Source organism: Brachyistius frenatus, unplaced genomic scaffold (genome assembly GCF_029030835.1).
Source record: "Brachyistius frenatus isolate BFR_SWC_R1_liver_20210118 unplaced genomic scaffold, ASM2903083v1 Contig_134, whole genome shotgun sequence".
Classification (NCBI taxonomy): domain Eukaryota; kingdom Metazoa; phylum Chordata; class Actinopteri; family Embiotocidae; genus Brachyistius; species Brachyistius frenatus.
Genome location: NW_027210733.1, coordinates 66,678 through 78,850, shown reverse-complemented (window position 1 = coordinate 78,850; position 12,173 = coordinate 66,678).

Sequence of the window (12,173 nt, the reverse complement as noted above, 5' to 3'; positions counted from 1 at the left end):
CCTGATGGGTGTGAACCTCAGGTAAGTTTTGAAACCCTGGAGTAGCCATTGACCAATCGGTTTTGACCACCACGTACGTCGTGCCCCAAAACTCACCAAGCTCTAACCGACAGAGTGAGACCAGAGCGCAATGCCATGTCGGTAAATGACCACTGCAGACTTTGTTGAGTAAATTTAAGGATACAAGGAGCATTATTCTTGCACACGGTTCCAGTCCTCAACACTTTCTGGCCAACTGTTCGTATCGCTTCATCCAGCTCTACTACCGCTGCCATTGATGGAACAACAATTCAAATTTTTTTTCCAGGATAGCTGAGAGGAAATCAGGACTTCTGAGTTCAAGACAAAAATCTGGCTGCAAAATACTGCTGTCTTCTGTTTAGGCAACTCACTGGAAGATCTAACGTGATGGCAGGGGCTAAATAAAGCTGCGTTGTCTGTTAATTTTGTGGTAATCTATGGAAGGACAGTTTTTCAGTGAAGAGAGTCGAGCCATCTGGGAATTAAGAGGAAGAAAGGGAGGAAGATGACAGTATGAGACTCAGCTACTGAGCCAGAGCCATCTGGATAGACAGGAAGCAGTAGTTCCACTGACAACTGGTCCAGGAGGAAGTGCCAGCAGCACTGCAGTTACACACCAATAAAATGGTGGGATTAAAGCAGGAAGGTGCATGGACATAATGGAAGCAGGCCGATAGACCATAGGCGCTCTTGTTTTTCGCGTCGATAGGCCAGGCCTCATTGTGTCAAGTTCAAATTTCACGTCAGGTTATATTGTCTTCTTCCGCCTCTCTTAACTTCTTCCGCTGAGCGACTATTATGCCCTCTGTGCCTCACAGGAGAAAGACTGTAAGACATCTTAAGCTCTAAGCGCTGGGAGGAGAGAGTCGTCACTGATGTGACAGCCAGGTGCTGAAGGCGAGATACTCCAACAAGCATGGCGTGGCTCCACTTTCATCAAAGCAGGGGAGAAGTCACAGCCGAGAGGCTCAACTGAGCAGTTAAAAACAGACGGTTCAAAGAGTAGGAGTATTTTCAGCTCAAATTCACATCACTGTGACCATGCTTAGACCAAACAACATGCTGCTGTCTAAAATACCCGCACAGGTACTTAAAGTGAGCTGACTTTGTCCCGGGAGAACCAGCCAGAGGAGTCCCGATGATGAGAAGATGACAAAGTATCAGAGCTTGATGGCACAGCCAGGAGTGATGTACACAGTGTGTGCTCATCAAGGAAGGTCACACGGATGTCTTTCCACAAACCCTACAGTTTCCTGGCAGGCCTCGATTAACTGAGCAGGCAGGATGGACACCTCTCCCTGGGGAGGAGGACCACCAAGAAGGAGGTGGGTGTACAGGGCATTAGCTCAGGGATCTGTTGCAGGATCATTTGTGGAAGTCCCCTGGGGCACAAACAGATGTGCGCAAACTGCAGCAGGAGGCTGGAAAAGTGTGTGATGGTGTGTTTTGGATTAAGAGGAGTCATCCGTAGAGAAAACACATTGCCTGGACTCATTCCAAAGGCCTGATCAATCCTGCTCTTGTCCAGCTGAGAGTGGCTGATTTAAATAGAGTTGATAAACACTGACCCCCAGATTACACTGATTATGTACCGAACTGAATCAAAGTGCCGTTGCAAAAATCATGTGTCGCAGATGAAAAGAAATTAAGAAATGATTAGTTTGATCAACATTGAATACCTTGTTAGCTAATAAGCGGGAATTAATAAAGATGCCGGAAGAAAGGAAATCAAATCTTTTTGTTCTGATGTGCAGGTCTTGTGAGTTCCCACACTTAACTACAAATTTGAGGTAACCGTGCTTCCCTCATTTTTATTTTATAAAAGCATTATACCTGATAGGCGGAGGAAAAAAGATTTTAGAACATAACATGACGTTTTTATGTTGTTGATGAACCAAAACTACCCAACAGTATATAACATATTTACAGCCTGACCAATACTGCATTTTTGGGGTCAATTCTGATACAGATTTCGGGGAGTAAAATAATTCAGATATTAAAATAAAAACTAATATAAAAAAACCCGAATTATATATAACTGTTACAAAATAAATATATCATAAGCATCTAATTTTGTAAAAAAAACCAAACATTTCATATGAAGGCATGATATATGCACATACTGATCCGCAGTATCTGGGATGGACCAATATCAGACAATACATCAGTCAGGCTCTAAAAATGATTGAATCTAGCTCCAAGTTGACCAATGAAATGAATACATCTGCAATAATAATCATTTATTAAATGACATAATAGTATTCATAGATTTATTTAACACTCATTAGTGTCACTTTTCTACAGTCAGTACTTTTACCTTGCGTACTGTTTTTTTGTTGATGATAATTCATATATAAATAAATCTCAGCATATTTGACAAACGATGTAATATTTCTACCATATGTTGTTACTGTTGGATTCTGTTTCGACCGGCACTGACTACACTTAATCAGGACAGACTGCTCCCTTTGACTAAACACACGCTTTCTACCGTATTGCAGAAAGGGCCACTTTCATTACAAAATACACCTTTTATATCTTATTCCAAAACACGTGGGCGGACAGGGACACACATTCGGGAGCACATATTAAATAAACAGGAGAGGCCATCTCCTCGGCTGTATTGCTGCACGTTGCCAAAGTAACCGGGCACCTGCAGCTCTGCAGCTTGTGCGTCTTTACAATAACAGAATCTGCTCAAACCTCCTCCGGCTTAAAGCTTAAAGAAAAACAACAGTCCTCTGAGATGTCAGGCACAATGAAGTCTGCTAATACACATGTTTCAGCATTGTATTTTTGCCCTTGAGAGCAGGATGGAGTTACATTCATATTATTCACGGGGACAATGGCAGGTGCTCCGACTAAGGTCAGATTCCCTTTCAGCACTTTAAGAGGAAAAACTGTGAGGTTTCAGGCAAACATCTGTGAAGCCATCCACAGAGATGTGCACGTTTTCAGACAGTGCACATTAGGAGGTTTTTGGCCTGATTCTCTTCTTACTTTGACTGTGAAATGCGACTGTGATGTTAAGAGTTCATATTGTCAGCTTTGTGCGCTGGAGGGGATTTTCAGCCATATCAAATGAACTGTTAAAGAGTCACAGACCCTTTTGTACTTCTGCCAAAAGTATTTCCACAGAGTAAGATTTGATCTTGTTATCATTATTTGTCACCCTTTCTTGTCAATTGTTGTTGCCAACTGTTGGATAGTGAGATTAGAAAATTACCAGAATAACAACACATCAAATGAACCTCAGTTCACAAGTACAACAAAGTCAACCCTCAGCAGGAAAGAGCAAGCTTCAATCAATACACGATATAGCATTATCAAGTATGAGGTAGCTGGATTCAGACAGTGTGGATCCAGAACACAATGTTCTGGTCGACAGATGAGTATTCAAACAACAATCAGTCTCGGTTGTCCGCTCCGTCTCTCTGGTTTATTTAACCCTTTGAACCACGAGCAGTTTCTCGATTGTTTTTTTCTTCTGTCACATGTTTGCTAAAGGTGAGTTAATTTTTCACTGCACTAGCAAGTCCTGCACTTCTATGGGAACAGCTCAATCATGAAGTAGGGAGAACTACAACATCTTTTTATGAAGTATAACATTGTTATAATATCATAAATCATTAAAGAAAAGAAAAAAAAAACAAGTTGAATTTCTTTGATTTTTTTTTTTTTTTTTACAAAAATTTGAAACAAAAATGGAATCTATACAAGTGTTACAAATATTGGACAGGACACACATATATATATATATATATGTGTGTGTGTGTGGAGCCTATATATATTGAAATAGTTAACCTTTTTACAACCTCTACAAACCTCCAGCCTACAGTTCAGTTTAAAATTAGCGAAATTTTTGTCACATGATTGTTGTTCTAAGCCAACACATTCAACGTTTCTCAGTTGCTCTGATCATCGCAGAATTTTGAGTTTAAAAAAAAACTAAGACTATTATTCATTTTTAATCAAATAAAAATTGGTAAACAGTGATTGCGATGAAATATCACAATTTTAAGCTTAGATTTGTTTTTCCTGACAAAAGCATCTGGTTGACATAATTAGTTCAAGGGCTGCTAAATATTTTAAAAACTAACAATAATTTTTTTTTTTTTTTTTTTTTTTTACAATTTCTGGTTATGATAAATGGTGTGATTTATTTGTTTTATTTTTTTCCAAGAAAACATTTCTTTAACACCCACTTGCAGGTTGTGGATTTTAAAGGTTCGATGATTTAGTGGCATCTAGCGGTGCACCCAACTGAACACCCCTTGGTCCCGCTCCACATGCAGATATGAATGTCATATGTTTGATCACTCCCTCGATGCAGATGTCACTGGAGGGGAAAGCTAAACACAGTGGCTTCAGGAGGGTGTGAATGACGAGCCCCGGAGGTGTTCTCCCCCCCGGCAATTTCAGCTCAAGGGTAGATCGTTTGATGATAAAAGAAGTTTCCGAGAAGCTCAAAATACTATCACACGGTCCACAGGTAACTATTCCAACTGTTGCTGTCAAACCGCATGTGTTTACAGTCAGAAAGAGTTTGCACAAATTTGAACACGTATAGGTGGCGTGCAAACTAACAAAATTCAGGCTGCATGTATAAACTTTTTTTTAAATTTTTTTTTTAACCAGATTGGGTTTGCTGAGCACTGCCTCTATTTTCCTGCGATTCCTAAAACCTCCACACAGTCACACCTGAGACATCATGGTACAACTACAGTCTCAACCTCAACCACTCAGCAGGATTTAGTTCCTCGCTCAAGGGCATCTTAACGGTAGGTAGTGAGTAACGGGCAACAAGTGTTCATTAACTTCACCCGCTGTTTTAACCTTTGGGCCACCTTAAGTTTCTGCTCATTACGCTGTATTTGACAAGTTAATGCTGAGTCAAGTAGATATGCAGTGAACAGTGCGTACTGTATGCAAATATTTGACAATAAACAACGACTATACATATTCATGTAAAAAAACAAGAGCTAAATTCACTGTTAAGGAGACGAAAAATGGAATTTCGGGTTACATTGTTATAGTCATTGGCATCTAGAGCTCCAGTTGCAACTGTTTCTAATTTATTTATACCCGGAGACACACCGACAGGCGAACGTAGAGTCATCCGAAAACGCAGTAAAGGCCGCTGAATTAATAAAAGGCTATGAGCTTTTACCAGAGTTGTTAGAGGAGAAGGCTGTATTTATTTTAGCTGGCTTTTTCAGCCAGATCACTGCTGCTCTGACAGAAAAAGTAGAGCCAGCACAGTCCCACGGCGACGCCAGTGCATTTTACAGTACATATGTTCCTGCATTGGGCTTGTTTGTTTTTGTGAGACTTTTGCGTTTCACACCATTGTCGCTGTCAGAAAAGGGTTTTTGCAGTTGAAGGAGTGAAGCACTGAATTATAGAACACCTTCAAGGTATGGAGCCACTGACAAAAGATACATCCTGTCATGTTGTTTTTTGGTCTCCCAGTATCAACATCCTTTCATTCCTACTTCAAATATGATTTTAATATAGAGTTTAAACAGACACTGGTCTGTCAAAAAAAAATAATATTTTACATGATTTACAGTTTGCAAAAATGATAGCGTGAACAGTTTGTATTCTTTTATTCAGCCCTTTTTACCGTTGTTCAAACATTCACATCCCACATACTTGCAATCAAAACCCGACCGAGACACCGGCAGACCTTTGAAGTCATCGAGAAGGTTTTTACTGTGCCGAGGACAGTCTCTGTCCCCGTGTCATCTCCACCCCTCCCCCCCACTCTGTGTCTTCACACCCTCACAGCGTTGGCTCATGGGTATCTCCGCGAGTCAGACCAGCAAACGCCCGGCCCGCAATGACAGAGGACTGAAAAAAAAAAATCATTTTGATGTTGGGGGAGAATAATGCAAACTTAATTACCGTGAGCTAATAACTTCAGGCAATCGAGTCAAACTCAGCTCGCTGTCTCCTTCTAATTGTGAGGGCGGCTAAAACCTTTTCTCTTTCATTTGGGGAGACGCTCAGCTGAAGTCTCGCTTCTGCAGCTCGAGCTGGTTTGAACGGGGTGATAAGGGCGCCGTCGATGGCAGCGGCACATAGGTTTTATTTTGTGGTTTGTCTCTTCAATGTTGAATAATTCCACTGAAAGTTGAGCAGGCATAAGATAAGTAGTGTGTACGGCTAATCCGATCGTTTCCAGTAGAGTGTAGAAATTATGGGTCTTGGACGACACTAAAACAAACGCTAAGTGCCGAACGTTTGAAGAGAAGCAGTTCACAGAAATTTCCCGCTTCTTTCTGTCTGTAACCTTCGCGAAAATAATTGTAAGTGTGGTGCGTGCGTGCGTGCGCGCGTGCGTGTGTGTGTGTGCGCGCTGACCAGTCGTTTCGATCAAACAACTGGGGGGCTTTATTGTTTTCTACTGAGGGAAGATGTGTTAATGTTATCAAAAGGCCAGAATATTTACTGGTCTCAACCGGTGTTGATTAGGAAGCACGCATCTCAAAGGCTGCAAATCAGCCCCTTTGTTTTGCTTCTCAAAGAGACTAAAGGAAGAGGATTAAAGTAATTTCCAGGCCCTTGGGCAACATCTTAAAACAAGGTTCACAGAATTAGTCAATGTTTTGCCAAGACAGGGCTGAATAATTGGAAAAAAAAAGAGACCATTTCATGAGGGAAAAACTGCATTGTTTATGAAATAAAATTTTTGCCTCTTACGCTGATGTTTTGCTCATCTTTGTCAAAGACTCATTACAGCTTGCGAAAACTGCACCAGCGAGGACAAGTCACGATTCAGAGTTTAATGAACCACATTTTGTCGTGTCCATGTAAAATAAAATGTTAATAAGATGCAATTAGCATTACAATCTATGTCATTAACAAAAAAACTATTATTAGAATCACAAGCTGAATGTTTAAGTCAAAATCTCAAGAATTACTTTGACGAGATGACATTTGCCACGGTAACAATACTACACACATGGTTAACATTGTGAAACTAAGATGTTTGTTTTGGGTTAGACAACAAAACTAGTTGGTCAGATTAAGGAAAAAGGGTAAAATAACTACATTATGTATGTGACGCATCTTAAATTAATTACGAAAGTTAAAATGAGTCAACGTTAACTTTTGCTTTTATATGTGACAGAAACAGAAGTCTTCAGGGCGAAAGTCCCAACGTGCCTCCCGATACACACTCTTGTCACTCTTTATACTCGGTCACCCGATTTCCTCCATTTCTCCCGTTATAATCACAATGATCTCTAGAGGTCCCTGTAAATGCAAATATAGGTTATTTCGAAACCCTTCAATGATTGACCAGTGTTGTTGTTGTTGTTGTTGTTGTTTGTGGTAAGAGGACAAGCTTGTTAAAAATATGTTGCTTTCCACATGCAGATTGACCACAAGGCTGAATTTGCTGTATATTGTAGTAGCTGTTTATTTCATTAGCTGTGGTTTATTTCATACAAATTGCTTTTGTCCAAGAACAAACACCATGTTTGTGGAGGAGGGATGTCCAAAATTAAAAAGAAAATATAGATATATTAAACCCATCTTTGGTGTGCTAAAGACACTGAAATGTTGTTTTTTTTTTTTTTATACTTGAATAGGTCCAGTCAATCTGCCTGACCAGTCCACTAAATTCTTCTGTTTCCCTGCATGTGTGATGTAGTTTTAAAAAGGTATGATATTAAAAGTCTAGGTCAACACATGGCAAATATGCTTTGTGTTTTTCTTATCAAGTGTTAGAGAGAAGATTAATACCGCTCATTTCTGTACAGGCTGTGAAGCTACAGCCAGAAGCTTGTTAGTTTAAGCAACAAAATTCACCTACGAGTGCCTAAAAAACGTCATTAATTAATAAGTACTATCTTGGTAATTCAATCTAAAATCAAAGTGTAAAACTGACAAGTGAGCTTTTAAGATACTAGTAGACTAGAGATTACTTGTCCATTCAGTGCAGTTCCCCCCACAATCATTCACAACTCTGAATTTACTCCAATGTATTTGTATTCCACATGATTTAAAGAGTAAACCAGTTTTATTCTAAGTAACACAGAACATCCAGGCTGCTTTGACTAATGCCATCATGCACCCTGTCATTTTTATGTAAATGTGCAGTGGCTGCAAATTTGAGCAAACATAATAAAAAGAGTAGGAAGAACAAAAAACAACCAAGATTTTAATAGTGACTTTTTGTGGAGCAGGTTGGGACATTCCTGTGCAGATGGACGTTTGGATGTGAGACTTGATTCTGGACTGATGAGGGGATGTGTGTGTGTGTGTGTGTGTGTGTGTGGTGTGGGTGGGTGGAGGGGTGGAGGGGAGGGAGGGGGGGAGAGCAGTTACATGGATGGATTCACAGAGTGACAAAACCAGGCAAAATTTGAGGATGTCAGAAACTACTAACTGCCAGGGCTCGTGGTAAAAGAAGCATGAATTATGACTGTTCAGCCTGAGGTTGCATTGCTACAAATCACACATCAGATGAAGGATCACATATGAAAGTGTCTGATATAATTATTGAAAATGTCTGATTTATTGGCACTCTTTGTGTTGTTATTGAAACAAATGAGGGAAAAGATACAAAAAAAAAAACAAAAAAAGAGGGAAAAGATTTAAGCCAGCATCTCTTCCACTATATATTTACACAACCCAGTGTCACACCAAAGAGTGCAACACATCTGCCACCACTACAGGACATCCGTTTCAGTGGAGTCATAGTCTGTATATAAATGTGGACGAAGCTACCGGCTCTAAAAAAAAAAAAAAAAATGAGTCCGATGGGAAGTGCTTTGAGCTGCAATACCGCGAGAGGTTGGCTCCAAAAAGCCACCGGCCCCATAATCCCATTCAACTTGTCTCATGGAATTGGAAGTCAGTACATTTTCTCCAAAGGTTATCGCAGTGTTGCGATCTTAAATCACTCCTTCTTATTCATTTTCTGCTGGTCCACCTGAAAATAATCCCGACAATAATTAGAAAATAAACCGTAAATACGAACTCGAGGCCTTGTAACGGCCATTCACAAACCAACCCCCCCCTCCGGCCCCGCCCCCAAAACAACCAGTTGGTTGCCGCTTGGCGGACGTCCATTAAACTGCCTTCAGATTTGGGCACCAAAACCATGTGGTCAGGCTTAGAAAAAAAGGAAAAGATAATGGTTTGAATGGCATTAACACGTTCTTAGCGTACATCACGCAAGTTTAAAAAAATAGCTGTTATGTGAGGAATTTATTTGTGTAACCAAAAATAAACCCATTTTGCTTTCTCACCGATTTGAACGCTTACACGGGGATCTGAGGTTGGACTGTAACACTGGGATATAAAACGACAACTTGATCATCATTTAATCCCATTGCTTCAGTATTCCTCACTCTAATGCAGCAGGAATTACTCCTGACAAACCCTATATTAATGTAGTTCAGCAACTTTTTATTTGTCAACCACAGTCCACTCCTGTGAGCCGGAGTTGGCGAATGATACCTTGCTCAAAGGCACCTCTCCAATATTTTTTGAGGCAGTTCCAAAGCACAAATCATTTCTAACCTGTCCCTCTTTCAAGTACCTGTTGCCCCCACCTCCACCACTAACACTTCCAGACTGTGTGCCAGAAAGTACAAAACAACAGCCACAACAAAGCATGATTCACTGTGGCAGTTTGGCAGGATTGAATGGAAAAAGAGTCAAGGGGAGGCTGGGACAAAGAGTATTCAAATTTTACAGAACGTACTGTAACACACGACTGTATTGATACAGATTCACAGTCAGCTTCTACAGGATAATAAATTGTATGCTCCCTGGAGGAATTTCTATAGATTCAAATTGCTTGTTCAATAACATCCTGAAGGAGTATTTTCAGAATTTACTGTTGTGTATTGACTGGACAAACTGATCCAAACTGATCCAAACTAATCCAATAGATGTTAAGTAAAGAGCCTCCTCCAAAGCCTTTGTCATTTTGTAACAGATACATTTATACCTTTTAATGTGTCTGAAATACGTATATGTCCCTATCATGCAAAATGCCAAAACATAAATTACATTAATGCAGTGGTACATTACATTCGCACCACTGCATCAATGCCAATTTGGAAATACAAGGTTTTGCAGACTGCTGCTGGCAACGACTGTGAGCAAAGTAAATCTGCATCCTAATTCATGATCGTCAGTGTGATTAATGGCATGCTGGGAATTCAATTTTTTGTAATTTAAGGTTGCTGGTAATTATCCTCTAACATCATTTCACACACACTGCAAAAAGAGTAAATTAATCAATAAGGAAATAAATCTTAAATTAACAGAATCCTATTAACACGATTCTGTTAATTTACAATGAAGTGAATCCCATTATCAGTTACCCCCATTCACTTTACTCTTATGTCCAGGGCAGAAAACGATTTCACCTCTTTGATGGCAAGCCCTTACGCTCAGTGTTATTGCACTCAGGAGGACTTGCACTGCACAGGAAAAAATATATAGCGCAGCCATTAATTTGCCATCTCCAGAAAAGGGCATCAGTGATCTGTGAAATCACTTTGTTCGTTTGAGATGGTTGCACTTTCTGTTCATTTACGTCTGATAATTACTTAGATTATGTGAATCTCCCTGTCTGCCTGTCTCTTTTTTGGCGTCTGCAGTATGTCAGACTGCAACGTTTCCACGACCCGCGCTGTCTGTCTAATTCTACTCCTGACAAAAGCTTAAACAGCCTCAGCTTTAAAGTAATCAAAAGAACATATTAGAAAATGGGAGCCGAGACACTCCCTCTGCTGAATGAGCCTCAGTTTTGTTTGCTGTGATCCATGAAATAATCTGTCAATGGGATAGGAAATGTGAAGCACTCCCATCGATTCAATTTTTTATCGTCAGTGTTCAGTTCCACTCATGTGGTTTTATTGCACCATGGGAAGTCTCTCGCGCTGCTCTGCCATCTATTGTTTCTTAACTTCTGTTCTGTGTGGGAAGCTGTATATTTCTGTACAGTAACTGCTGCAGGATTCTGGTTTAGCATACGCAACCTCTTTGGCAAAACGCACGGGTCTCCGCAGATGCTACCTGGGCATGAAGTTAGAAGTCGTAAAAATGGAACGGCACTTTTACACCATCGAGCCGACAAGTGCTCAGAAAATGATGCCAATCCACTGTATGAAACCAGCAGTAATGTCCGGCTCTATGCAGTTTAATCTCAATGCTTGTTAACAAGCTGTTCACCACATCCTTGCATCATGGCTCCCGCTTGTTCTCAGTCCTCCATAAATCTCGCACGGTATCACGGCAAACCTCATCCACTAAAGGGACACGCCTCGAATTGTCTACACGTGAACAGAGCACGTTCGTAAACATAGGCGGGTCACGTGACAGGCCGGGACAAACATCACCCGATGTGACGAAGTACAAAGCCTGCTGACATCAATGTAAGGAGGTAAGAGGGGTGTCTTGGGGGCATAAGTCACAGATTCGAGTTAGGGAGGTGACAAAAGCTGTTTTTTGGAGTTATTTTTCTTATCAGTAACCACATGGTTTTTCCATTATCCTAACTAATGATTTTTTTGTTCTAACCCTAACCAGGTGGTTTTTCCCCAACACTAGCAAAGTTTTTTTTTTTTTTTTCCTTATTCAAACAATGAGGTTTTCCACATGGTTTGGTTTTCCTAAAGCACATGACACTGATATTTCTCAAGGCAAAGATGTGAAATTGATACGCTTCCCTCTAGTGGTTGGGCGTGTGCATCGCATGCTTCGCAGTGAGACCGGGTAGCTAAATTAAAGTAACATTTTTCCTAAAGCTGCACTAAGTCATTAGGTCGAGGTCCAATAACTATGTGCAGTTTAAAACATGATGCTTACAGTAACCAACCGACAGAAAATAATCACTTTCTAATCAGACATTGAGCTAATAAATACTAAGTGTCTGCTTGATGTGTAAATAGGAAACTGTCTGCTATCAGGTTTTATTAAAGAGCTTTGTTTGTTTGAAGAAAATCTGTCCTGCTCCATTTTCAACATCATTATTTATTGACTGTCTTTGTACGTGCATTTTTTTAAGCACTTCTATTTCAGCTTTTTGTTGGAAATGCGCTATCTCAATGAAACTTTATCAGTGCTATTACAATTATATAGACCTTTAACAAGATACACAATCTGGGGCGGTCCAGAACCTT